The 27977-nt window shown below is 39.6% G+C and overlaps 1 long non-coding RNA gene and 8 other non-coding genes across 9 annotated transcripts; 1 reads left to right on the top strand and 8 right to left on the bottom strand.

Annotated features, from left to right (window-relative positions):
* Positions 1 to 188: 188 nt before the first annotated feature.
* On the bottom strand, positions 189 to 261 carry TRNAK-UUU (transfer RNA lysine (anticodon UUU)). The gene has a single exon. It is a non-coding gene; the product is annotated as a tRNA-Lys (tRNA).
* Positions 262 to 2851: 2590 nt separating this feature from the next.
* On the bottom strand, positions 2852 to 2924 carry TRNAK-UUU (transfer RNA lysine (anticodon UUU)). The gene has a single exon. It is a non-coding gene; the product is annotated as a tRNA-Lys (tRNA).
* Positions 2925 to 4360: 1436 nt separating this feature from the next.
* Positions 4361 to 4433, bottom strand: TRNAK-UUU (transfer RNA lysine (anticodon UUU)). Its single transcript has one exon. It is a non-coding gene; the product is annotated as a tRNA-Lys (tRNA).
* Positions 4434 to 12697: 8264 nt separating this feature from the next.
* Positions 12698 to 12770, bottom strand: TRNAK-UUU (transfer RNA lysine (anticodon UUU)). The gene has a single exon. It is a non-coding gene; the product is annotated as a tRNA-Lys (tRNA).
* A 1446-nt stretch (positions 12771 to 14216) lies between these two features.
* On the bottom strand, positions 14217 to 14289 carry TRNAK-UUU (transfer RNA lysine (anticodon UUU)). Its single transcript has one exon. It is a non-coding gene; the product is annotated as a tRNA-Lys (tRNA).
* A 306-nt stretch (positions 14290 to 14595) lies between these two features.
* Positions 14596 to 27950, top strand: LOC147017621 (uncharacterized). Its single transcript, XR_015049571.1, has 5 exons — positions 14596 to 14711; positions 20625 to 20741; positions 22143 to 22259; positions 26290 to 26406; positions 27574 to 27950. It is a non-coding gene; the product is annotated as an uncharacterized LOC147017621 (long non-coding RNA).
* TRNAK-UUU (transfer RNA lysine (anticodon UUU)) lies at positions 20247 to 20319 on the bottom strand. Its single transcript has one exon. It is a non-coding gene; the product is annotated as a tRNA-Lys (tRNA).
* Positions 21765 to 21837, bottom strand: TRNAK-UUU (transfer RNA lysine (anticodon UUU)). Its single transcript has one exon. It is a non-coding gene; the product is annotated as a tRNA-Lys (tRNA).
* Positions 25913 to 25984, bottom strand: TRNAK-UUU (transfer RNA lysine (anticodon UUU)). The gene has a single exon. It is a non-coding gene; the product is annotated as a tRNA-Lys (tRNA).
* Positions 27951 to 27977: the final 27 nt, after the last annotated feature.

Here is a 27977-nt window from a genome sequence, read left to right as displayed (position 1 = left end):
ACACGACCTGATAATTGTTTCAAGCTGCATTCTCCACTTGTGATGAACCTCATCTCACAAGGGTTTTTGTGCATCTTGCACCGAGCAACTGTTTTTTTTTCATGTGTATTGTCGCTGACAATTTTCATCCTGTAATTTATTTCTCTGAACATGGACACTTATCTTTTTTAACAACAACAAAAAAAAACTGCCTGGACAGGGATTTGAACCCTGAACCCTCAGATTAAAAGTCTGATGCTCTACCAATTGAGCTATCCAGACTCTGATAGTTTAATTGTCTTCGTTACAATTAATTTCTTCATATATTTTCTAATTACAGTTTTTCTCGATCGCTGAAACAATGTGAATGAAACTGATCAAAAATACCAAAAACCACGAATTACACAACCGAAAGAATGGAGTCTCCTTTGCAAAACTATTCGTGTTTTTACCTCCGCCATCAATGGTGAAACAGGTGATGTTTTCACCTCTTTCTGTCTGTTTGGTACTTTCAAAATCGAAGATTTATCGAGTGTATTTATTCGTCGATTTCGTTATTCTGTCTGTTCGTCTGCTTTTCGCCTTCAGGTCAAAATTTAAACCGATCTTCACAAAACTTCACTAGGTGGTCGAGTTTGTCAGAAGGAAGAATCCTCTTGTTTTGAGGTCAAAAGGTCAACATCGGCCAAAGGTCATCAACTGGGGTGAGATTTCTAAAATCCTCAATTTTCATCCTATTTACTTGAAATTTAAACCAGATTTGCATGTCAGGATCGAGAATTCAACCGGCCAATTATTTTAAGTCAACATTGACCAAAAGGTCAACGTGGCCCCAAGGTCAATAACGAAGGTGGTATTTCGAAAATCCTCAATTTTCATCCGATTGACTTGAAATTTTAAAAAGTTCTCCATTTCTGATCAGTTAATTCAACCAGCCAAGTATTTTTGAGGTCAACAAAGAAGAAAAGGTCAACATCGTCCAAATGTCAACAACGAAGGTGGTATTTCGAAAATCCTCCTTTTTGATCCCATTGACGAGATTTGCAGAGGATTTTCAAATCTGGTCACTGAATTCAACCACCAATCTTTTTGAGGTCCAAGTTGGCCAAAAGATCAACATCCGCAAAACTGTCAACATCAGCCGAATTTCTAAAATTGTCAATTTTCATCCGATTGACGTGAAATTTGAAGAGGAGTTGCACATTTGATCATTGAATTCCACTACCAATTATATTTTAGGTCAAATTTGTTTTCTGGACTTTACATGTTTTGTGCTCGAAACGACATCTTGTTTGTTACTTGAACAATCGAAGATTTTTCAAGTATATCGGTCAGTCCATTTCGTTATTCTGTCTGTCTTTCTGTCAGTTTATTTGTTTGTCTGTTTGTCGCCGACAGTTCACAATTCCAAACTGATTGTCATGAAACTTTACCAAGTTGTGGAGGTCGCCTCAACTGAGAAGCCTATTGTTTTTGAGTTAAAAGTTTTGAAATTGTCATTTTTCATTTGATTGACTTGAAATTTGAAGAGGGTTTATATTTCAGGTCACTGAATTAGTAAACCAACTATTTTTGAGGTCAAAGGTCAACTCAAGGTCAAACTTCCAAAATCATCAAATTGTAGTTGAAAAACAATCAATTTTCATCTGATTGACTTAAATTTGAACAAGATTTGCATATTGCATCACTGAATTGGGAAACCAACTATATTTGAGGTCAAAAGGTCAACACAAACTCATACTTCTCAAATCAATTTCAATCTGAAAAATAATCAATTTTCATCTGATTGACCTAAACTTTGATAAAGATTGTGAATTTTAATCTCAAAGAAATGAACAATTTCATGTATCCATGGCAACCTTTGGAGAAGGCGTGGATTTTGCAAGTATCGTGTTCTGCAGTCTTTTCTTGTTTGTTTGTTTGTTTGTCTGTGCACAGGATATCTCAAAAAATTGTGAATTGATTCGGATGAAATTTTGTGGACAGATTGGGTGTGTGACAAGGACAAACGAATTAGATTTTGGTGAAGATCCCGATCCGGATCCGACAACTGGAATTGTAAAAGTGATCGTTCACCATTGAGAGATCGGGCGAAAAATAACATCGCTCAATGTCTCAAAATGTTGTGGACTAAATCGGATGAAACTTGGTGGACATGTTCGGTGTTTGTGAAGGAAGGATTTATTCAATTTTGATGAAGATCCAGACCGGATCCTGATCTGATAATTTTTTAAGTGATTATTCAACATTGAGAGATGGAGCTGAACCGATATATGGCATCATATCTCAAAAAGTTGTGGACGGATTTGGATGAAATTGGTGGACAGGTTGGGTGTGTGACCACGACAAATTGATGTGATGTAGGTGACGGTCCGAATACGGATCTGAATACTGGAATTATTAAATTTTTATAGTGATTCTTCACCAATGAGATGTAGGGCCAAAAACGATTTTTGCATGATATTTCAAAAATGTAAATGGCCCAATATGTTCTTGTGGATCAGACTTTGCGTGGCAGAGGGTATGCGCTCCACCAATTGCCCGACTTGTTCTTAATGTTTTGGACATCGTCGATTGCAGGTTTGGAATTATCAATGATCCAGAATTTCTTGTATACCCGAATAAAGCTTCGCCTTTTCATGGAAGTTTTTCAAGAATTGATAAATTAGTTTCACCACCCCTGTAACACGACCTGATTATGGTTTCAAGCTGCATTCTCCACTTGTGATGAACCTCATCTCACAAGGGTTTTTGTGCATCTTGCACCGACCAACTGTTTTTTTTTCATGTGTGTTGTCGCTGACAATTTCCGTCATGTAATTTATATCTCTGAACATGGACACCTTTCTATTTTAACAACAAACAAAAAAACTGCCTGAACAAGGATTTGAACCCTGAACCCTCAGATTAAAAGTCTGATGCTCTACCGATTGAGCTCTCCAGGCTCCGATAATTTTATCGTGTTCATTAAAATTAATTTCTTAATATATTTCCTAATTACCGTTTTTCTCGATTGCTGAATCAATGTGAATGAAACTGATCAAAAATACCAAAACCACGAATTGCACAACCGAAAGAGTGGAATCTCCTTTGCAAAACTATTCGTGTTTTTACCTCCGCCATCGAAGGTGAAGGAGGTGATGTTTTCACCCCTTTCTCTCTGTTTTTATCTGCAAAATCGAAGATTTTTTCATGTTCCTGATGAGTCGATATTGTTATTCCGTCTGTTTATCGCCTTCAGGTCAAAATTTAAACCGATCTTCACGAAGCTTCATCACATGGTGGAGTTTGTCAGAAGGAAGAAGCTAATTGTTGTTGACGTCAAAAGGTCAACAGAGGCGTGATCAAAAACTCAGGTTGTGTTTTTATAATCCTCGATTTTCATCTGATTGACTTAAAATTTGAAGAGGTTTTACATTTCAGTTCACTTCATTCAACCACCAATTATTTTTGAGTTCCACATCGGCAAAAAGTCAACAAAGGTTAAAAGGTCAACAAAGGCTGACTTTCTAAAATTGTCAATTTTCATCCGATTGACTTGAAATTTGAAGAGGATTTATTTTTCAGGTCAAGGAATTCGTAAACCAACTATTTTGAGGTCAAAGTTCAACTCAAGATCAAACTTCTAAAATCATCAAATTGTATTTGAAAAACAATCAATTTTCATTTGATTGACTTAAATTTGAACAGGATTTGCATATTGCATCACTGAATTGGGAAACCAACTATATTTGAGGTCAAATGTCAACTCAACGTCAAAGTTCTAAAATCAAATTCAATCTGAAAAATAATAATTTTTCATCTGATTGACCTGAACTCCACCACTCGGTGGAGAAGTTGGGTGATTGAGCACAACAAATTGATTTGATGTTGGTGAAGGTCCGAATACGGATCTGGATACGAGGAATTTTTACAATTCTAAAGTGATTCTTCACCATTGAGATGTAGGACCAAAAGAAAAGATGGCCTGATATTTCAAAAATGTAATGGGCCCGATAAGTCCTCGTGGATCAGCCGTTGTGTGGCAGAGGGTATGCTCTCCATCTGGTGCCCTTCCAGTTAATGTTTTGGACACTGTCGATTGCAGGTTTGGAAATATCAATGATCCAGAACTTCTTGAATACCCGAATAAATCTACTCCTTTCCGTGGAAGATTTTCAATCATTGATAAATTAGTTTCACCACCCCTGTGACACGACCTGATAATGGTTTCAAGCTGCGTTCTCCACTTGTGATGATGAACCTCATCTCACAAGGGTTTTTGTGCATCTTGCACCGAGCAACTGTTTTTTTTTTCATGTGTCTTGTCGCTGACAATTTCCATCGTGCAATTGACATCTTTGAACATGAACACCTCTCGTTTTCAACAACAAAAAATAACTGTCTGAACAGGGATTTGAACCCTGAACGCTCAGATTAAAAGTCTGATGTTCTACCAATTGAGCTATCCAGGCCCTCATAATTTAGTTGTATTCGTGAAAATTAATTTCTTAATATATTTTGTCATTACAGTTTTTCTCGATTGCTGAATCAATGTGAATGAAACTGATCAAAAACACCAAAACCACGAATTGCACAACCGAAAGAATAGAGTGTCCTTTGCAAAACGATAAGTGTTTTTGCCTCCGCCGTCGAAGGTGAAGGAGGTGATGTTTTCACCTCTTTCTCTTTGTTTGGTACTTGCAAAATCGAAGATTTATCGAGTGTATTGATTCGTTGATTTCGTTATTCTGTCTGTTCGTCTGTTTTTCGCCTTCAGGTCAAAATTTAAACCGATCTTCACAAAACTTCACGACCTGGTCGAGTTTGTCAGAAGGAAGAATCCTCTTGTTTTTGAGGTCAAAAGGTCAACCTCGGCCAAAGGTCAACAACTGGGGTGAGATTTCTAAAATACTCAATTGTCATCCTATTTACTTCAAATTTGAACCAGTTTTGCATGTCAGGATCGTGAATTCAACCAGCCAATTGTATTTGAGGTCAACGTCGACCAAAAGGTCAACATTGATAAATCCAACTATTACAGCGCTTCTTCTCTCCATGCTCTGAATTCGCCTTCATTGCATCCATCAAGAATTGTGTTAAATCGCATCTCTGACCTAAAACTTTTAAAAACCACAGTTTGCCATGGATGCTCGCTTTCCATCAACCATTCTTTTTTTCCAACTTCAGTGCCAACTCAACCCCTCACCCCTCACTCTCACTCTCAAAGCAACCATCACACTCTTCTCCCTCCAAGCCTCCCTCTCACCTCTCTCAAAAACTCCCACCTCACCTTTCTCCCACCTTTCATCCCCCTCTCTCTTCCTTCTCAAAGTTGCCCCCCTCTCATCCACCAACCTGCCTCCCTCCACTGCCCTCTCACCTCCATCTCTTCACTCCACCTCCTCAAATCCTCAACTGCCTTCTTCCTTGTCTCTTGTCCCCCTCTCCCCCAGCACCACAGAGCCTTTTCTCCTCCTCATTCGGCCCCCTCCCCTCGCTATTCTGCAATACCCCACACTCCTTCAGCAACCCTCCTTACCTGCCCCCCCTCGTCCCTTGTCCTACCCTCCCCCTCCCCCTCCACCTCCTGCACCCAAAGCCTCCTCCCCTTCCTCTTCATTAAAAGTGTGGACCTCAAATATCCGGGGCCTTCGCTCAAACCTTTCAGATCTTTCCCTACAGGTTGCCACTGACAAACCAGACATTATCTGCCTAAAGGCCCGGTCACACCTTGACGTTTTAGCCAACGTATGCCGATTTTTGAATTTTTTTTCTAAAACGCTGGCACACGTTGAATATGTTATGGGTAAGTTTTGATAACATTGAGAGCACGCTGGCATACGTCGTAGTACGTTGCCATACGTCGTTGTACGCTGGCTTTAAACGTACTTTTCGGTTGTCCTCAAATTTTTTCATGCTTGAAATTTCACGACGTATGCCGGCGTACGACTCACACGTTCCGCTACGCTGGCCACAAGTTGTAGGCACGGTCTGCGATCATTGACAGACGTCAACACATGCTACTTGTAAGTTAATCATGAGTTGAGACACGCCGAGGTAATGTTTAGAGTACCCGAAACTTATTTCCTACCTATGATTAACGTGTTGTTGGCACGTTACGCGATCGTTGCCACAAGTCGACAGACGTTACTTTTAAGTTACTCATAGGCTGAAAGACGTCGGTATAATGGATCGTCCTTGCGTCAGCGTCCACGGCCACGGCCAGGACACTTATTTGCAGCATTCTTCAAACTTTTCTTCGGCATGACGAGGATGTTCACACTTCGATGTCTAGCTTGGCAATGATTCCAATTGTCCATCGGCAGCGTCTATTTAAAATAGTCGAGTTTGAGCGTTTTAACACGTTCAGAAGAAACGCTTCAAATTTCCAAACCCCAGCGTCAAAAAAACAAACAAAAAAAAACAAAGGCGAGTGACAGCAATTTAAATCGTTCATTGTAAACAATGAAAATGGCTGAGTGGTACCGTTTAAAAGTCGTTGAGTGTAAAAAAAATCCAATTGTTGAGCGCAAGCGTCTACTTTCAATAGTGGAGATGCAGCCATTTAAATCGTTGAGTGGCAGCCTATGAACCTACCCGTGGACACGCGGACGCAAGGACGATCCATCATAACCCACACCCTCCCCCTCACACTCACCTACTACTGCCAACATGAACAAACTACTACTAATACTGATACTGATACTGATACTGATACTGATACTGTTACTGCTGACATGGACATCGACTCAAAAAGGACTCGAAAACACTGTTGGGTTCCCCTTTTATGAACACCATTTTATATACCAATTCCCAAAACTGCTGCGAACACGTCTTTATATGGCAGTTGTAAGCTAGAAACACATTCATTTTTTTTTTTGTCGACCGGAAGACGTCATTGGAATACGTCTACATACGTCGATGTGTGTTGGGACTACGTAAAGAATTGGTTCAAAGCACGTCAAACATAAGTTAGAAATAAGTTTCGCGTAAAAAAGACATTACCGCGACGTGTTTCGACTTATGAGTAGCTTATAAGTAGCCTTTGTGGACGTGTGTAAGCGTCCACATATCGTGTGTAAAACTTATCCCCATCGCATGCGAACGTGTGTCATACGCCGAGTACGTCGTAAAATTTTGAACATGTTCAAAATTTCTTGACGTACTCTACTTACTACGACGTATGATAGCGTATTTAGCGTTCTACTCACGCATACCAAACTTACCCATACCGTATTCGACGTGCCCCAACCTTTTAGACACACTTTTTGTTACGTCGGCATACGCTGGCAAGATCGCCAAGGTGTGACCGCGATTTTGACCCTTCCATTTCTACGGCAGTTATGATTCGAATCGTTGTGCGTCAGCCTTTTAATAGGCTACGTCACGACATCGTCGGCGATGCGTGCAACGCGCTATGCCTGAGTTAGACTATCGTTGGGCATCGGTTGTGTAGGCCGACAACAGGTTCAGCATTCGTTGGTATAAGTTATCTATAACACAAAGAAACGTTCTGTGTAGTTACCAATGCGTTATACATAAGACCAAGTCGCTATGAATACGTCTGAATCTTTAAAAAAAAACATCAAAAGTTCAACGTAAGCCAGCGTTCTACATGCATTTTAACACGTTGCCATCGCTGGCTAAAACGTCAAGGTGTGACCGGGCCTTTACAGAAACTTTCCTCTCCCAAGACGTGTCTGACTCCCAAGTATCTCTCCCTGGTTACTCCCTCTTACGGTATGACAGACCTGAGCCTCGTCCTGGTGGAGGTGTTGCTCTCTTCATCAAAGACTCTATTCCTCACTCTCCATGCACTGCTCTCACTCCCCCACACCCCCAGGAATACCTCTGGCTTCGGCTTCCCCTCCACTCCCACCTCATGTTTATATGTGTACTGTACCGTCCACCGAACAGTGATGACTTCATCTACACCTCACTATCCGAAAACATGGACCATCTTCTATCTTCTCATCCAAACTCTCTCTTCCTCTTATGTGGTGACTTCAATTGTCATCACGCCAGTTGGCTAGGTGTGGGTACCTCTCTCACCTGACATGGCACCTCACAAAAGCTTTCTGCGACTCATTGGGACTGACTCAATCGGTCAACTTCCCGACCCGGATCTCAACCAATGGTACTCCATCTCTTCTGGATCTGATTTTGACAAATTTCCCTGACAATATCTGCTACTCTTCCTTCGCTCCAATCGGTTCTTCTGACCACGTCCTTGTCAAAGTGGACATCTCTCTGGCTGTTATCAGAGAACCACCTCACCGCCGTCGAGTCTGGCATTTCACTCAAGCCGACTGGCAGGGTCTCCGAGCAGCCATCAAACTTACAGACTGGTCTCCTATCACTACTTTCTCAAACATCAACTCATCCTGGGAATTCTTTCAAAGAAACTTGCTCTCCCTCATGCACAGATTTATCCCCTCTCGTGTTCAGTTGTCTTACCCTTCCTCCCGCCCTTGGTTTACTGAAGCTTGTGGCGAGGCAGTTGTCCTGAAACAACTTGCCTTTGCCTCATGGAAAGCAAACCCAACTGAGGGCAATCTCAGTTCTTTCCACAAAGCTCGGAACAAGTGTGTATCTACCGTCAGGAGAGCCAGAAAACAACATCTTTCTCATCTCAAGTCTGAACTCTCAAACCTCTCTCCCTCCTCAAAATCCTGGTGGCGTTTAATCAAATCTGTTTCTGGTGTATGTTCCCCCTCCATCCCCTCCCTGACCTCAAATGGCCGCACTGCTGATTCCACACGTGATAAAGCTGAATGTCTAAACTCGGTGTTTGCAGCTAAATCTTGTGTCCTAAACCCATCACTATCTCTACCCACTTTACCCAGTCGCACCCAACTGTCCCTGGACTCTGTATCCTTTTCTCCTGACAAGGTGGAGAGCTTGCTTTCAAACCTCGAGTCAGATTCTGCAACCGGTCCAGACGGCATCAGCCCACGTGTCCTCAAAGCCTGCTCTTCTGCTCTTGCTCACCCTCTCTCTGTTCTATTCACCCTCTCATTTGCCCAAGGTCATCTGCCATCTGCTTGGAAATCTGCTAACATCACTGCCCTGCATAAAAAAGCTGCAAAAACAGATCCCTGTAACTACAGACCAATCAGCCTTCTCCCAATCATCAGCAAGGTGATGGAATCCATCATCGCTTCAGACATGAAATCCTTCCTCTTCTCCAATGGCTTGATTTCCAATCATCAATTTGGTTTCAGACCAGGTCACTCTACCCTGGATATGCTGCTTCTGCTCTCCCATCAATGGATGGAGGTCCTCAATGCCAGACAGGAAATCCGAGCCGTATCCCTGGACATATCACGTGCTTTTGACACAGTCTGGCACCCTGCCCTACTCACCAAACTCTCTTCCCATGGTATTCAAGGCCATCTCCACTCATGGCTCGCAGACTTCCTCTCCTGTCGCAGTCAACGTGTGGCCCTAAATGGAGTTCTTTCATCCCCTCTTCCTGTGCAGGCTGGAGTTCCTCAAGGTAGCGTTCTGGGCCCTGTTCTTTTTCTGGTTTTCATCAATGATCTCTCGGACTCTCTGGAAAATCCTCTATTTCTCTTTGCCGACGACTCCACCCTCTGCCGTACCATCTGTCATCCCTCAGACCGGCAAGCAGCAGCTTCTTCACTCACTGCAGATCTGGATAAAATCACAAACTGGTCTAACACGTGGAACATGTCTTTCAATCCAGACAAATCTCACACTCTCACTATGTCTCTTCGAAAGGACCGTTTACAAAACCCCCCCATCCACTTTCTCAACAATCCTGTGGAAGAAGTCTTTTCTTTCAAGCTTCTAGGTCTCACTATCTGCCATGACCTTTCCTGGGAAAGTCACATTTCCAACCTTGCCTCAAAAGCCAGTCGCCGACTGGGAATCCTCCGTCGTGCTAAGTCCTTCCTCGGCCCTCTTGAGCTCCTGACCACTTACAAAGCTTTTGTCCGTAGCCTGATGGAGTACTGCTCTCCCCTCTGGGCTGGTGCTCCTGCCTCCCACCTTTCTCGGCTTCACGCTGTCGAAACCAGGGCATTTAAGATCATCGGCATCTCCCGCAATGAAGCTGAGTCTTTGGGCCTCTCACTCAATCACCGCAGGTTGGTCGGTGGTCTTTCTGTCTTCTACCGACTCCTCTCCAGCCTTGCCCCCCTGCTCTCTCTGCGATTTGTCCCCACCACATTTCCACAGGGCGCTCAAGGTCCGCCAACAACCCCCTTCTGGTAAAACTACCAAAATCACGAATCACTGCTCATCTTCACTCTTTCATTCCTCTTTTTTCCCGCCTTTGGAATAAACTTCCTCACTCTATTCTTTCCCATTCTTCCCTCCAGACTTTCAAAACAGCTGTTCACCACCACCTCTTATCTTCCCCATCCAAATCCTCGATCTTTTCTACCCCCGATAATCCACCCAAGCCCACTTCCTTCATTTCTCCTGCTTTCCTTCCTGAAAGTCCCTGAAATGTCCATCTTCTCTTCGCCATGTTCCCCGTCCCATCCCCATCCCTCTCCCTTACACAGTTCACCTAATGTGTCTGTTCCCCACTGTTTTGTCCCTTCCACTCCCGCCCCTCTTGTCTCATGCCTCCTTGCTGTGAGTTGTGTGTTAGCTCTCATACGAGCCTCGACCAAGGTATACAAAAAAAAACAAAAAAAAACATGGCCCCAAGGTCAATCACTCAGGTGCTTTTTCGAAAATCCTCAAGTTTCATCCGATTGACTTGAAATTTGAAAAGGTTCTCTTTCTCAAGTCAGTTAATTCAACCCGCCAAGTATTTTTGAGGTCAACAAAGAACAAAAGGACAACATAGGCCAAATGTCAACAACGAAGGTGGTATTTCGAAAATCCTCCTTTTTGATCCCATTGACTAGATTTGAAGAGGATTTTCACATCTGGTCACTGAATTCAACCACCAATTCTTTTTGAGGTCCAAGTTGACCGAAAGGTCAACATACGCAAAACTGTCAACATCGGCCGGATTTCTAAATTTGTCAATTTTCATCCGATTGACGTGAAATTTGAAGAGGAGTTGCATATTGATCATTGAATTCAACCACCAATTATATTTAAGGTCAAATTTGTTTTATGGATTTTACAAGTATCGTGCTCTGCACGACATCTTCTTGTTTGTTACTTGAACAATCGAAGATTTTTCAAGTATATGGGCCAGTCCATTTTGTTATTCTGTCTGTCTTTCTGTCACTTTTGTTTGTTTGTCTGTTTGTCGCCGACAGTTCACAATTCCAAACTGATTGTCATGAAACTTTACGAAGTTGTAGAGGTCGCCTCAACTGAGAAGCCTATTGTTTTTGAGTTCAAAGTTCTGAAGTCATCATTTTTCATTTGATTGACTTGAAATTTGAAGAGGGTTTACATTTCAGGTCACTGAATTAGTAAACCAACTATTTTTGAGGTCAAAGGTCAACTCAAGGTCAAATCATCAAATTGTCGTTGAAAAACAATCAATTTCATCTGATTGACATAAATTTGAACAAGATTTGCAGATTGCATCACTGAATTGGGAAACCAACTATATTTGAGGTCAAAAGGTCAACTCAAGGACATACTTCTAAAATCAATTTCAATTTGAAAAAGAATCAATTTTCATCTGATTGACCTGAACTTTAATTAAGATTGTGAATGTTAATGTCACAATGAAATGAACAATTTCATGTATCCATGGAAACCTTTGGAGAGGGGGTGGATTTTGCAAGTATCGTGTTCTGCACAATGTCTTTTTCTTGTTTGTTTGTTTGTTTGTCTGTTTGTTTGTTTGTTTGTCTGTGCACAGGACATCTCAAAAAATTGTAAACTGATTTGGATGAAATTTTGTGGACAGATTGGGTGTGTGACAAGGACAAACAAATTAGATTTTGGTGAAGATCCGGATCCGACAACTGGAATTCTAAAAGTGATTGTTCACCATGGAGAGATCGGGCTAAAAATAATATAACTCAATGTCTCAAATAGTTGTGGACTAAATCGGATGAAACTTGGTGAACATGTTGGGTGTTTGTGAAGGAAGGGTTTATTCAATTTTGATGAAGATCCAGACCGGATCCTGATCTGATAATTTTTTCTTGATTATTCAACATTGAGAGATCGAGCTAATCCGATATATGGCATCATATCTCAAAAAGTTTTGGACTAAATCGGATGAAACTTGGTGGACAGGTTGGGTGTGTGACTTCGACAAATTGATTTGATGTTGGTGAAGGTCCGAATACGGATCTGGATACGGGAATTATTAAAATTGTGACGTGATTCTTCACCATTGAGATGTCGGGCTAAAAACGATTTTTGCATGATATTTCAAAAATATAAATGGCCCAAAATGTTCTCGTGGATCAGACCTTGCATGGCAGAGGGTTTGTGCTCCACCAATTTCCCTACTTGTTATTAATGTTTTGGACACTGTCGATTGCAGATTTTGAATTATCAATGATCCAGAATTTATTGAATACCCGAATAAAACTTCACCTTTTCATGGAAGTTTTTGAACAATTGATAAATGAGTTTCACCACCCCTGTTACACGACCTGATAATGGTTTCAAGCTGCGTTATCCACTTGTGATGATGAACCTCATCTCACAAGGGTTTTTGTGCATCTTGCACCGAGCAACTGTTTTTTTTTTCATGCGTATTGTCGCTGACAATTTCCATCGTGAAATTTATATCTCTGAACATGGACACTTATCTTTTTCAACAACAAAAAATAACTGTCTGAACAGGGATTTGAACCCTGAATCATCAGATTAAAAGCCTGATGCTCTTCCAATTGAACTATCCAGGCTCTGATAATTTAATTGCATTCGTGAAAATTAATTTCTTAATATATTTTGTAATTACAGTTTTTCTCGATTTCTGAGTCAATGTGAATGAAACTTATCAAAAATACCAAAACCACGAATTACACAACCGAAAGAATAGAGTCTCCTTTGCAAAACTATTTGTGTTCTTACCTCCGCCATCGATGGTGAAGGAGGTGATGTTTTCACCTCTTTCTGTCTGTTTGGTACTTGCAAAATCGAAGATTTATCGAGTGTATTTATTCGTCGATTTCATTATTCTGTCTGTTTGTCTGTTTTTTGCCTTCAGGCCAAAATTTAAACCGATCTTCACGAAACTTCACCATGTGGTAGAGTTTGTCAGAAGGAAGAATCCTGTTGTTTTTGAGGTCAAAAGGTCAACATCGGCCAAAGGTCAACAACTGGGGTGAGATTTCTAAAATCCTCAATTTTTATCCTATTTCCTTGAAATTTGAATAGGATTTATTTTTCAGATCACTGAATTCAACCACCAATTATTTTTGAGGTCCACCTTGGCCAAAAGGTCAACACAGGCAAAAAAATCAACATATGCCTCCTTTCTAAAATCCTCAATTTTCATCCGATTGACTTGAAATTTGAAGGGGATTTATTTTTCAGGTCAAGGAATTAGTAAACCAACTATTTTGAGATCAAAGTCAACTCAAGATCAAACTTCTAAAATCATGAAATTGTATTTGAAATACAATCAATTTTCATTTGATTGACTTGAATTTGTACAGGATTTGCATATTGCATCACTGAATTGGGAAACCGACTTTATTTGTGGTCAAATATCAACTCAAGGTCAAAGTTCTAAAATCAATTTCAATCTGAAAAATAATAATTTTTCATCTCATTGACCTGAAATCCACCACTTCGTGGAGAGGTTGGGTGATTGAGCACAATAAATTGATTTTATGTTGGTGAAGGTCCGAATACGGATCTGGATACGAGGCATTTTTACAATTCTAAAGTGATTCTTCACCATTGAGATTTCGGACCAAAACGATAGATGGCCTGATATTTCAAAAATGTAATGGGCCTGATATGTCCTCGTGGATCAGCAGTTGTGTGGCAGAGGGTATGCTCTCCAACTGGTGCCCTTCCAGTTAATGTTTTGGACACTGTCGATTGCAGGTTTGGAATTATCAATGATCCAGAACTTCTTGAATATCCGAATAAATCTACGCCTTTCCGTGGAAGATTTTCAAGCAATGATAAATGAGTTTCACCGCCCCTGTCATTCGACCTGATAATGGTTTCAAGCTGCGTTCTCCACTTATGATGATGAACCTCATCTCACAAGGGTTTTTGTGCATCTTGCACCGAGCAACTGTTTTTTTTTCATGTGTATTGTCGCTGACAATTTCCATCGTGTGATTTGTATCTCTGAACATGGACACCTGTCTTTTTTAACAACAACAAAAAATTGCCTGAACAGGGATTTGAGCCCTGAACCCTCAGATTAAAAGTCTGATGTTCTACCGATTGAGCTATCCAGGCTCTGATAATTTAATCGTATTCGTTGAAATTAATTTCTTAATATATTTTCTAATTGCAGTTTTTCGTGATTGCTGAATCAATGTGAATGAAACTGATCAAAAATACCAAAACCACTAATTGCACAACCGAAAGAATAGAGTCTCCTTTGCAAAACTACTTGTGTTTTTGCCTCTGCCGTCGAAGGTGAAGGAGGTGATGTTTTCACCTCTTTCTCTCTGTTTGATTCTTGCAAAATCGAAGATTTATCGAGTGTATTGATTCGTTAATTTCGTTATTCTGTCTGTTCGTCTGTTTTTCGCCTTCAGGTCAAAATTTAAACCGATCTTCACGTAACTTCACCACCTGGTCGAGTTTGTCAGAAGGAAGAATCCTGTTGTTTTTGAGGTCAAAAGGTCAACATCAGCCAAAGGTCAACAACTGGGGTGAGATTTTTAAAATCCTCAATTTTCATCCTATTTATTGAAATTTGAACCAGTTTTGCATGTCAGGATCGTGAATTCAACCAGCCAATTATTTTTGAGGTCAACGTCGACCAAAAGGTCAACATGGCCCCAAGGTCAATTACTCAGGTGCTTTTTCGAAAATCCTCAAGTTTCATCCGATTGACTTGAAATTTGAAAAGCTTCTCTATTTCAGGTCAGTTAATTCAACCCGCCAAGTATTTTTGAGGTCAACAAAGAAAAAAAGGTCAACATAGGCCAAATGTCAACAACGAAGGTGGTATTTCGAAAATCCTCCTTTTTGATCCCTTTGACTCGATTTGAAGAGGATTTTCACATCTGGTCACTAAATTCAACCACCAATCTTTTTGAGGTCCAAGTTGGCCAAAAGATCAACATACGCAAAACTGTCAACATCGGCCGAATTTCTAAAATTGTCAATTTTCATCCGATTGACGTGAAATTTGAAGAGGAGTTGCATATTTGATCATTGAATTCAACCACCAATTATATTTGAGGTCAAATTTGTTTTATGGATATTACAAGTATCGTGCTCTGCACGACATCTTCTTATTTGTTTCTTGAACAATCGAAGATTTTTCAAGTGTATTCGTCAGTCCATGTTGTTTTCTTCTGTCTGTCTTTCTGTCGGTCTGTTTGTTTGTCGGTTTGTCGCCGACAGGTCACAATTCCAAACTGATTGTCGTGAAACTTTACCAAGTTGTAGAAGTCGCCTCAACTGAGAAGCCGATTGTTTTTGAGTTCAAAGTTCTGACGTCGTCATTTTTCATCCGATTGACTTGAAATTTGAAGAGGGTTTATATTTCAGGTCAATGAATTAGTCAGCCAACTATTTTTGGGGTCAAAGGTCAACTCAAGGTCATACTTCTAAAATCAATTTCAATTTGAAAAAGAAGCAATTTTCATCTGATTGACCTGAACTTTAATTAAGATTGTGAATTTTGATGTCACAATGAAATGAACAATTTCATGTATCCATGGAAACCTTTGGAGAGGGGGTGGATTTTGCAAGTATCGTGTTCTGCACAATGTCGTTTTCTTGTTTGTTTGTTTGTTTGTCTGTTTGTTGGATTCGCTATATACGCTGGATATCACTTATTGTCGGGTTTTCCGTCTGTCTGAGTGTGTGTGTGTGTGTGTGTGTGTGTGCGTGTGTGTGTGTGTGTGTGTGTGTGTGTGTCTGTGTGTGTGTGTGTGTGTGTCTGCAACGTGAGGCTCCACAGCACAAACCAGCGAACCAATTTCGATGAAACTTTTCCAACATGTGCAATATGTGCTGGGAATGTGCTCGTTTGAATTTCATTGCTTAGCAACAACCCGTTGCTGTGCAGCGGCCGAAAAACCGCGTACAGTATTTTCCATACTTGTCCTTCAGTTTTGAATGGAGAGAAACGAGACTTCGGAATTGAACACTTCGAGAAATTTAGAAAATTTTACTTGAGCCGATTTTTGATTGGGGTTTTATTTTTCAAATGGTCGTCCTTCAAAAATCGGGTGTCTATTTACCATCATTTTTTATAAGGGGCTCAGAAAAGTGGGCGGAGCTTATGGAAAGTGGACATCATTGATGAAAAGTGGGAGTGGCGAAGGAAAGTGGGATGGCTTATTGAAAGTGGGTTTGGCTTATCAAAAATATTGTGTGGTTCAGGTGTGGTCAAACAAGAGCATTGAGAGAAGTTTATCGGGTTTTCCGTGTGTGTGTGTGTGTGTGTGTGTGTGTGTGTGTGCGTGCGTGCGTGCGTGTGTGTGTGTGTTTGTCTGCAACACGAGGTTCCACAGCACAAACCAGCAAACCGATTATTTTTCAAATGGTAGTCTTTCGAAAATAGGGTTTCTATTTCCTGTCATTTTTTATGAGGAGTGACATTTGGCAAAATATGCAATACGAAAAATCTTGCCAGGCAGAGGAACAATTGTATGTGAACCAATACGTCTTGGCAATGAATCTTCGTCGGTGGATCAGTCAGAATGAAAAGCATTGTATCTAGTGCTCTGAACCGAGCGAATCCCTTGTCCCCTCCCGGCTTGTTTGTTTGTTTGTCAGTTTGTTTGTTTGTTTGTCTGTGCACAGGATATCTCAAAAAATTGTGAACTGATTCGGATGAAATTTTGTGGACAGATTGGGTGTGTGACAAGGACAAACAAATTAGGTTTTGGTGAAGATCCGGATCCAGATCCGACAACTGGAATTGTAAAAGTGATTGTTCACCATGGAGAGATCGGGCTAAAAATAGCAGAGCTCAATGTCTCAAATAGTTGTGGACGAAATCAGATGAAACTTGGTGGACATATTGGGTGTTTGTGAAGGAAGGATTCATTCAATTTTGATGAAGATCCAGACCGGATCCTGATCTGATAATTTTTTAAGTGATTATTCAACATTGAGAGATCGAGCTGAACCGATAAATGGCATCATATCTCAAAAAGTTGTGGACGGATTTGAATGAAATTGGTGGACAGGTTGGGTGTGTGACCACGACAAATTGATTTGATGTTGGTGAAGGTCCGAATACGGATCTGGATACGGGAGTTATTAAAATTGTGAAGTGATTCTTCACCATTGAGATGTCAGGCCAAAAACGATTTTTGCATAATATTTCAAAAATGTTAATGGCCCAAAATGTTCTCGTGGATCAGACTTTGCGTGACAGAGGGTATGCGCTCCACCAATTGCCCTACTTGTTATTAACGTTTTGGACACTGTCGATTGCAGGTTTGGAATTATCAATGATCCAGAATTTCTTGAATACCCGAATAAATCTTCGCCTTTTCATGGAAGTTTTTCAAGCATTGATAAATTAGTTCCACCACCCCTGTAACACGACCTGATAATGGTTTCAAGCTGCGTTCTCCACTTGTGATGATGAACCTCATCTCACAAGGGTTTTTGTGTATTTTGCACCGAGCAACTTTCATTTTTAATGTGCATTGTCACTGACCATTCTTATCATGCAATTTATTTCTCTGAACACAGACACCAATCTTTTTAAACAAAATAAAATCACTGCTTGAACAGGGATTTGAACCCTGAACTCTCAGATGAAAAGTCTGGTGCTCCACCGACTGAGCCATCCAATCTCTGATAATATTGCTATAGAAGTTAAAATTAATATATTTTCTGATCACAGTTTTTCTCGATTGCGAAATCAATGTGAATGAAACTGATCAAAAATACCAAAACCACGAATTGCACAACCGAAAGAATGGAATCTCCTTTGCAAATCTATTCGTGTTTTTACCTCCGCCACCAAAGGTGAAGGTCGTGTTTTCTCCCCTTTATTTCTGTTTGTTACTTGCAAAATCGAAGATTTTTCTCGTGTATTGATTCGTCGATTTTGTTATTCTGTCTGTCTGTCTGTCCGTTTATCGCCTTCACGTCAAAATTTAAATCGATCTTCACGAAACATCACTACGTGGTGTAGTTTGTCAGAAGGAAGAAGCCTATTGTTGTTGAGGTGAAAAAGTCAACATCAGCCAAAGGTCAACAACTTCGGTGAGATATCTAAAATCCTCAATTTTCTTCTGATTGACTTGAAATTTGAACCGGATTTGAATGTCAGGATAGTAAATTCAACCAGCAAATTATTTTTTGAGATCAACAAAGAACAAAAAGTCAACATATGCCAAATGTCAACAACGAAGGTGGTTTTTCGAAAATCCTCAATTTTCATCCCATTGACTTGGGGTTTGAATAGGATTTTCACATCTGGTCACTGAATTCAACCACCAATTATTTTTGAGGTCCATGTTGGCCAAAAGGTCAACAAAGGCAAAAAAGTCAACATAGGCCGATTTTCTAAAATTGTCAATTTTCATCCGATTGACTTGAAATTTGAAGAGGATTTGCATATTTGGTCACTGAATTCAACCACCAATTATATTTGAGGTCAAATTTGTTGAATGGATTTTACAAGTGTCGTGCTCTGCATGACGTCTTGTTTGTTACTTGCAAAATTGAAGACTTTTCAAGTATATGGGTCAGTCCATTTTGTTATTCTTTCTGTCTTTCTGTCGGCTTGTTTGTTTGTCTGTTTGTCGCCGACAGGTCACAATTCCAAAATGATTGTCATGAAACGTGACGATGTTGTCGAGGTCGCCTCAACTGAGAACCCGATTGTTTTTGAGTTCAAAGTTCTGAAATCGTCATTTTTCATTCGATTGAGTTGAAATTTGAAGAGGGTTTACATTTCAGGTCACTGAATTCGTAAACCAACTATTTTTGAGGTCAATAGGTCAACTCAAGGTCATACTTCTAAAATCAATTTCAATTTGAAAAAGAATCAATTTTCATCTGATTGACCTGAACTTTGATTAAGATTGTGAATTTTAATATCAATGAAATGAACAATTTCATGTATCCATGGCAACCTTTGGAGAGGGGGTGGATTTTGCAAATATCTTGTTCTGCACAATGTCTTTTTCTTGTTTGTTTGTTTGTTTGTCTATTTGTTTGTTTGTTTGTCTGTGCACAGGATATCTCAAAAAATTGTGAACTGATTCGGATGAAATTTTGTGGACAGATTGGGTGTGTGACAAGGACAAACAAATTAGGTTTTGGTGAAGATTCGGATCCGGATCCGAAAACTGCAATTTTAATAGTGATTGTTCACCATTGAGAGATCGGGCTAACAATAACATAGCTCAATGTCTCAAATAGTTGTGAACGAAATCGGATGAAACTTGGTGGACATGTTGGGTGTTTGTGAAGGAAGGATTGATTCAATTTTGATGAAGATTCAGACCGGATCCTGATCTGAAAATTTTTTAAGTGATTATTCAACATTGAGTGATCGAGCTGTGATCGAGTTGAGAATCGATTTCATCCAGTTGAGATCATCTTTCATTTCATTTCATCGAGTTGAGATCGAGTGATCGATCGAGTTGAGAAACCGATATATGGCATCATATCTCAAAAAGTTTTGGATGGATTTGGATGAAACGTGGTGGACAGGTTGGGTGTGTGACCATGACAAATTGATTTGATGTTGGTGAAGGTCCGAATACGGATCTGGATACTGGTATTATTAAAATTGTGAAGTCATTTTCACCATTGAGATGTCGGGCCAAAAACGATTTTTGCATGATATTTCAAAAATGTAAATGGCCCAATATGTTCTCGTGGATCAGACTTTGCATGGCAGAGGGTATGCGCTCCACCAATTGCCCTACTTGTTATTAATGTTTTGGACACTGTCGATTGCAGGTTTGGAATGATCAATGATCCAGAATTTCTAGAATTCCCGAATAAAACTTCGCCTTTTCATGGAACTTTTTCAAGAATTGATAAATTCGTTTCACCACCCCTGTAACACGACCTGATCATGGTTTCAAGCTGCGTTCTCCACTTGTGATGATGAACCTCATCTCACAAGGGTTTTTGTGCATCTTGCACTGAGCAACTGTTTTTTTTTCATGTGTGTTGTCGCTAACAATTTCCATCGTGTGATTTGTGTCTCTGAACATGGACACCTATCTTTTTTAACAACAAAAAAAAACTGCCTGAACAGGGATTTGAACCCTGAACCCTCAGATTAAAAGTCTGATGCTCTACCGATTGAGCTATCCAAGCTCTGATAAAATAGTCGCATTCGTGAAAATTAATTTCTTAATATATTTTCTAATTCCAGTTTTTCTCGATTACTGAATCAATGTGAATGAAACTGATCAAAAATACCAAAACCACGAATTACACAACCGAAAGAATAGAGTCTCCTTTGCAAAACTATTCGTGTTTTTACCTCCGCCATCGATGGTGAAGGAGGTGATGTTTTCACCTCTTTCTGTCTGTTTGGTACTTGCAAAATCGAAGATTTATCGAGTGTATTTTTTCGTCGATTTCATTATTCTGTCTGTTCGTCTGTTTTTTGCCTTCAGGCCAAAATTTAAACGGATCTTCACGAAACTTCACTTCGTGGTAGAGTTTGTCAGAAGGAAGAATCCTGTTGTTTTTGAGGTCAAAAGGTCAACATCGGCCAAAGGTCAACAAATGGGGTGAGATTTCTAAAATCCTCAATTTTTATCCTATTTCCTTGAAATTTGAATCGGATTTATTTTTCAGATCACTGAATTCAACCACCAATTATTTTTGAGGTCCACGTTGGCCAAAAGGTCAACACAGGCAAAAAAATCAACATATGCCTCCTTTCTAAAATCCTCAATTTTCATCCGATTGACTTGAAATTTGAAGGTGATTTATTTTTCAGGTCAAGGAATTAGTAAACCAACTATTTTGAGATCAAAGTCAACTCAAGATCAAACTTCTAAAATCATGAAATTGTATTTGAAATACAATCAATTTTCATTTGATTGACTTGAATTTGACCAGGATTTGCATATTGCATCACTGAATTGGGAAACCAACTTTATTTGTGGTCAAATGTCAACTCAAGGTCAAAGTTCTAAAATCAATTTCAATCTGAAAAATAATAATTTTTCATCTGATTGACCTGAAATCCACCACTTCGTGGAGAGGTTGGGTGATTGAGCACAATAAATTGATTTGATGTTGGTGAAGGTCCGAATACGGATCTGGATACGAGGCATTTTTACAATTCTAAAGTGATTCTTCACCATTGAGATTTCGGACCAAAACGATATATGGCCTGATATTTCAAAAATGTAATGGGCCCGATATGTCCTCGTGGATCAGCAGTTGTGTGGCAGAGGGTATGCTCTCCAACTGGTGCCCTTCCAGTTAATGTTTTGGACACTGTCGATTGCAGGTTTGGAATTATCAATGATCCAGAACTTCTTGAATACCCGAATAAATCTACGCCTTTCCGTGGAATATTTTCAAGCAATGATAAATGAGTTTCACCGCCCCTGTCATTCGACCTGATAATGGTTTCAAGCTGCGTTCTCCACTTGTGATGATGAACCTCATCTCACAAGGGTTTTTGTGCATCTTGCACTGAGCAACTGTTTTTTTTTTTCATGTGTGTTGTCGCTAACAATTTCCCTCGTGTGATTTGTGTCTCTGAACATGGACACCTATCTTTTTTAACAACAAAAAACTGCCTGAACAGGGATTTGAACCCTGAACCCTCAGATTAAAAGTCTGATGCTCTACCGATTGAGCTATCCAGGCTCTGATAAAATAATCGCATTCGTGAAAATTAATTTCTTAATATATTTTCTAATTACAGTTTTTCTCGATTTCTGAATCAATGTGAATGAAACTGATCAAAAATACCAAAACCACTAATTACACAACCGAAAGAAGAGAGTCTCCTTTGCAAAACCACTCGTGTTTTTGCCTCCGCCATCGAAGGTGATGGAGGTGATGTTTTCACCTCTTTCTCTCTGTTTGATTCTTGCAAAATCGAAGATTTATCGAGTGTATTTATTCGTCGATTTCATTATTCTGTCTGTTCGTCTGTTTTTTGCCTTCAGGTCAAAATTTAAACCGATCTTCACGAAACTTCACGACCTGGTCGAGTTTGTCAGAAGGAAGAATCCTTTTGTTTTTGAGGTCAAAAGGTCAACATCAGCCAAAGGTCAACAACTGGGGTGAGATTTTTAAAATCCTCAATTTTCATCCTATTTACTTGAAATTTGAACCAGTTTTGCATGTCAGGATCGTGAATTCAACCAGCCAATTATTTTTGAGGTCAACGTCGACCAAAAGGTCAACATGGCCCCAAGGTCAATAACTCAGGTGCTTTTTCGAAAATCCTCAAGTTTCATCCGATTGACTTGAAATTTGAAAAGCTTCTCTATTTCAGGTCAGTTAATTCAACCCGCCAAGTATTTTTGAGGTCAACAAAGAAAAAAAGGTCAACATAGGCCAAATGTCAACAACGAAGGTGGTATTTCGAAAATCCTCCTTTTTGATCCCTTTGACTCGATTTGAAGAGGATTTTCACATCTGGTCACTAAATTCAACCACCAATCTTTTTGAGGTCCAAGTTGGCCAAAAGATTAACATATGCAAAACTGTCAACATCGGCCGAATTTCTAAAATTGTCAATTTTCATCCGATTGACGTGAGATTTGAAGAGGAGTTGCATATTTGATCATTGAATTCAACCACCAATTATATTTGAGGTCTAATTTGTTTTATGGATTTTACAAGTATCGTGCTCTGCACGACATCTTCGTGTTTGTTACTTGAACAATCGAAGATTTTTCAAGTATATTGGTCAGTCCATTTTGTTATTCTGTCTGTCTTTCTGTCAGTTTGTTTGTTTGTCTGTTTGTCGCCGACAGTTCACAATTCCAAACTGATTGTCGTGAAACTTTACCAAGTTGTAGAAGTCGCCTCAACTGAGAAGCCGATTGTTTTTGAGTTCAAAGTTCTGAAATCGTCATTTTTCATTCGATTGACTTGAAATTTGAAGAGGCTTTATATTTCACGTCACTGAATTAGTAAACCAAATATTTTTGAAGTCAAAGGTCAACTCAAGGTCATACTTCTAAAATCAATTTCAATTTCAAAAAGAATCAATTTTCATCTGATTGACCTGAACTTTTAATTAAGATTGTGATGTTTGATGTCAATGGAATGAACAATTTCATGTATCCATGGCAACCTTTGGAGAGGGGATGGATTTTGCAAGTATTGTGTTCTGCACAATGTCGTTTTCTTGTTACTTACGAAATCTAAAGATTTCGTAAGTATATTGATGCCTTCCGTTTCTGTTTGTTTGTTTGTTTGTCGGCACAATAACTCGAGAAAAGAAGAAGCTACCAATGTCAAATTACACCAAGTGATTCAGGAGGGTGATGGCTAGTGCTGATTAGATTTTGGTCAAAATCGGTCAAAGGTCACAGTGAGGTCAAACATAATTCCGTAAATTCATTTGGAGAAATGGAGTATTTTTGCTTCGCTCGACGTTACAATTTTGTTTTAACTTCGATTTTAATTTTGTCTTCGGTTTTTGCGATCGCTTAGGACGCTTAAAACTCGGTTGTCGAAATTCTGGTAAAAATCGGATGTTTTGGAGACGTTTTAAGATTGTATAAAAAATATTTCACTCGACGCGTCACAGGTCGTCCCATGATGCAGTGCGCTTGAGCAGACGCGTCGTTGAGTTACGTTAAGGTATAATTGCGTGGAGAAATGGAGATTTTTGCTTCGGTCGACGTTACGATTTTTGATGGTTTCATACAGAATCATCGGAGAAACTTCTGGTTTGCATCGCTACCTTCTCGAGACAGCTTTTATTAGACAAGGTCAGAGGTCAAGTTGACGATTTCGTAAGTTCCAGTCTATGACTGCTTGTTTGTTTGTTTGTCTGTTTGTTGGATTCGCTATTTATGCTGGATATCCCTTATTGTCGGGTTTTTCCATCTGTCTGAGTGTGTGTGTGTGTGTGTGTGTGTGTGTGTGTGTGTGTGTGTGTGTGTGTGTGTCTGCAACGTGAGTCTCCACAGCAAGAACCAGCGAACCAATTTCGATGAAACTTTGCTAACATGTGCAATATGTGCTGGGAATGTGCTCGTTTGAATTTCGTTGCCCTGCAACAACCCGTTGCTGTGCAGCGGCCGAAAAACCAAGTACAGTATTTTCAATACTTGTCCTTCAGTTTTGAATGTAGAGAAACGAGACTTCGGAATTGAACACTTCGAGAAAATTAGAAAATTTTACTTGAGCCGATTTTTGATTGGGGTTTTATTTTTCAAATGGTCGTCCTTCAAAAATTGGGTGTATATTTACCGTCATTTTTTATGAGGGGCTCAGGAAAGTGGACGTCGTTGATGAAAAGTGGGAGTGGCGAAGGAAAGTGGGAGTGGCGTAGGAAAGTGGGCGTGGCTTATGGAAAGTGGGTGTGGCTTATGAAAAATATTGTGTGGTTCAGGAGGTGTGGTCAAACAAAAGCATTGAGAGAAGTTTATCGGGTTTTCCGTGTGTGTGTGTGTGTGTGTGTGTGTGTGTGTGTGTGTGTGTGTGTGTGTGTGTGTGTGTGTATGTGTGTGTGTGTGTGAGTGTCTGTCTGCAACACGAGGCTCCACAGCACAAACCAGCAAACCGATTGTTTTTCAACTGGTAGTCCTTCAAAAATAGGGTGTCTAATTACCGTCATTTTTTATGAGGAGTGACATTTGGCAAAATACGCAATAGGAAAAATCTTGCCAGGCAGAGCAACAATTGGATGTGAACCAATACATCTTGGCAATGAATCTTCGTCGGTGGATCGGTCAGAATGAAAAGCATCTTATCCAGCGCTCTGAACAGAGCGAATCCCTCCTCGCCTACCGGCTTGTTTGTTTGTTTGTCTGTGCACAGGATATCTCAAAAAATTGTGAACTGATTCGGCTGAAATTTTGTAGACAGATTGGGTGTGTGACAAGGACAAAAGAATTAGATTTTGGTGAAGATCCCGATCCGGATCCGACAACTGGAATTGCAAAAGTGATTGTTCACCATTGAGAGATCGGGCAAAAAATAACATAGCTCAATGTCTCAAATAGTTGTGGACTAAATCGGATGAAACTTGGTGGACATGTTGGGTGTTTGTGAAGGAAGGATTGATTCAATTTTGATGAAGATCCAGACCGCATCCTGATCTGATAATTTTTTAAGTAATTATTCAACATTGAGAGATCGAGCTAAACCGAAATATGGTATCATATCTCAAAAACTTGTGGACGGATTTGGATGAAACTTGGTGGACAGGTTGGGTGTGTGACCACGACAAATTGATTTGATGTTGGTGAGAGTCCGAAAACGGATCTGGATACGGGAATTATTAAAATTGTGACGTGATTCTTCACCATTGAGATGTCGGGCTAAAAACGATTTTTGCATGATATTTCAAAAATGTTAATGGCCCAAAATGTTCTCATGGATCAGACTTTGCATGGCAGAGGGTTTGCGCTCCACCAATTGCCCTACTTGTTATTAACGTTTTGGACACTGTCGATTGCAGGTTTGGAATTATCAATGATCCAGAACTTCTTGAATACCCGAATTAAACTTTGCCTTTTCATGGAAGTTTTTCAAGCAATTGATAAATTAGTTTCACCACCCCTGTTAACCGACCTGATAATGGTTTCAAGCTGCATTCTCCACTTGTGATGAACCTCATCTCACAAGGGTTTTTGTGCATCTTGCACCGAGCAACTGTTTTTTTTTTCATGTGTATTGTCGCTGACAATTTCCATCGTGTAATTAATATATCTGAACATGGACACTTATCTTTTTTACAACAAAAAATAACTGCTTGAACAGGGATTTGAACCCTGAACCCTCAGATTAAAAGTCTGATGCTGACCAATTGAGCTATCCAGGCTCTGATACTTCAATTGTATTCGTGAAAACTCATTTCTTGTTGTATTTTCTAATTACAGTTTTTCTCGTTTGCTGAATAAATGTGATTGAAACTGATCAAAAATTCCAAAACCACGAATTACACAACCGAAAGAATAGAGTCTCCTTTGCAAAACTATTCGTGTTTTTACCTCCGCCATCGATGGTGAAATGGGTGATGTGTTCACCGCTTTCTGTCTGTTTGGTACTTGCAAAATCGAAGATTTATCGAGTGTATTTATTCGTCGATTTCATTATTCTGTCTGTTCGTCTGTTTTTTGCCTTCAGGCCAAAATTTCAACCGATCTTCACGAAACTTCACTTCGTGGTCGAGTTTGTCAGAAGGAAGAATCCTGTTGTTTTTGAGGTCAAAAGGTCAACATCGGCCAAAGGTCAACAACTGGGGTGAGATTTCTAAAATCCTCAATTTTTATCCTATTTCCTTGAAATTTGAACAGGATTTATTTTTCAGATCATTGAATTCAACCACCAATTATTTTTGAGGTCCACGTTGGCCAAAAGGTCAACACAGGCAAAAAAATCAACATATGCCTCCTTTCTAAAATCCTCAATTTTCATCCGATTGACTTGAAATTTGAAGGGGATTTATTTTTCAGGTCAAGGAATTAGTAAACCAACTATTTTAAGATCAAAAGTCAACTCAAGATCAAACTTCTAAAATCATCAAATTGTATTTGAAATACAATCAATTTTCATCTGATTGACCTGAACTCCACCACTTGGTGGAGAAGTTGGGTGATTGAGCACAACAAATTGATTTGATGTTGGTGAAGGTCCGAATACGGATCTGGATACAAGGCATTTTTACAATTATAAAGTGATTCTTCACCATTGAGATGTTGGACCAAAACGAAATATGGCCTGATATTTCAAAAATGTAAATGGCCCAATATGTCCTCGTGGATCAGACTTTGCATGACAGAGCGTATGCACTCCACCAATTGCCCAACCAACTTGTTATTAATGTTTTGGACACTGTCGATTGCAGGTTTGGAATTATCAATGATCCAGAACTTCTTGAATTCCCGAAATAAACTTCGCCTTTTCATGGAAATTTTTCAAGCATTGATAAATTAGTTTCACCACCCCTGTTACACGACCTGATAATGGTTTCAAGCTGCGTTATCCACTTGTGATGATGAACCTCATCTCACAAGGGTTTTTGTGCATCTTGCACCGAGCAACTGTTTTTTTTTCATGTGTGTTGTCGCTGACAATTTCCATCCTGTAATTTATATCTCTGAACATGGACACTTATCTTTTTTACAACAAAAAATAACTGCTTGAACAGGGATTTGTACCCTGAACCCTCAGATTAAAAGTCTGATGCTCGACTAATTGAGCTATCCAGGCTCTGATACTTCAATTGTATTCGTGAAAACTCATTTCTTGTTGTATTTTCTAATTACAGTTTTTCTCGATTGCTGAATCAATGTGATTGAAACTGATCAAAAATACCAAAACCACGAATTTCACAACCAAAAAAATTTATCGAGTGTATTGATTAATCGATTTCGTTATTCTGTCTGTCTGTCTGTTTGTCGCCCTCAGGTCAAAATTCAAACCGATCATCACGAAACTTCACCACATGGTCGAGTTTGTCAGAAAGAAGAAGCCTTTTGTTTTTGATGTCAAAAAGTCAACATCGGCCAAAGGTCAACAACTTCGGTGAGATTTCTAAAATCCTAAATTTTCATCTGATTTACTTGAAATTTGAGGAGGATATATACTTCAGGTCATTGAATTCAACCAACCAATTATTTTTGAGGTCAACATGGATGAAAATATCAACATCGTCGAGGTCAAAAAGTAATGTGTTTGTAAAATCCTCGATTTTCATCCGATTGAGTTGAAATTTGAATCGGGTTTATATTTCAGGCCACTGAATTCAACTGGCTCATTATTTTTGAGGTCAACCCAGAACAAAAGGTCAACACTTTATTCAACCAACCTCA

The sequence above is a fragment of the Eptatretus burgeri genome, chromosome 11 (genome assembly GCF_056783735.1).
Source record: "Eptatretus burgeri isolate ZD-2024b chromosome 11, Ebu_testis_v1, whole genome shotgun sequence".
In the NCBI taxonomy this organism is placed as follows: Eukaryota; Metazoa; Chordata; class Myxini; order Myxiniformes; family Myxinidae; genus Eptatretus; species Eptatretus burgeri.
Note: the sequence above shows the minus strand (reverse complement) of the source record. Positions and strands in the feature narration are given on the sequence as shown.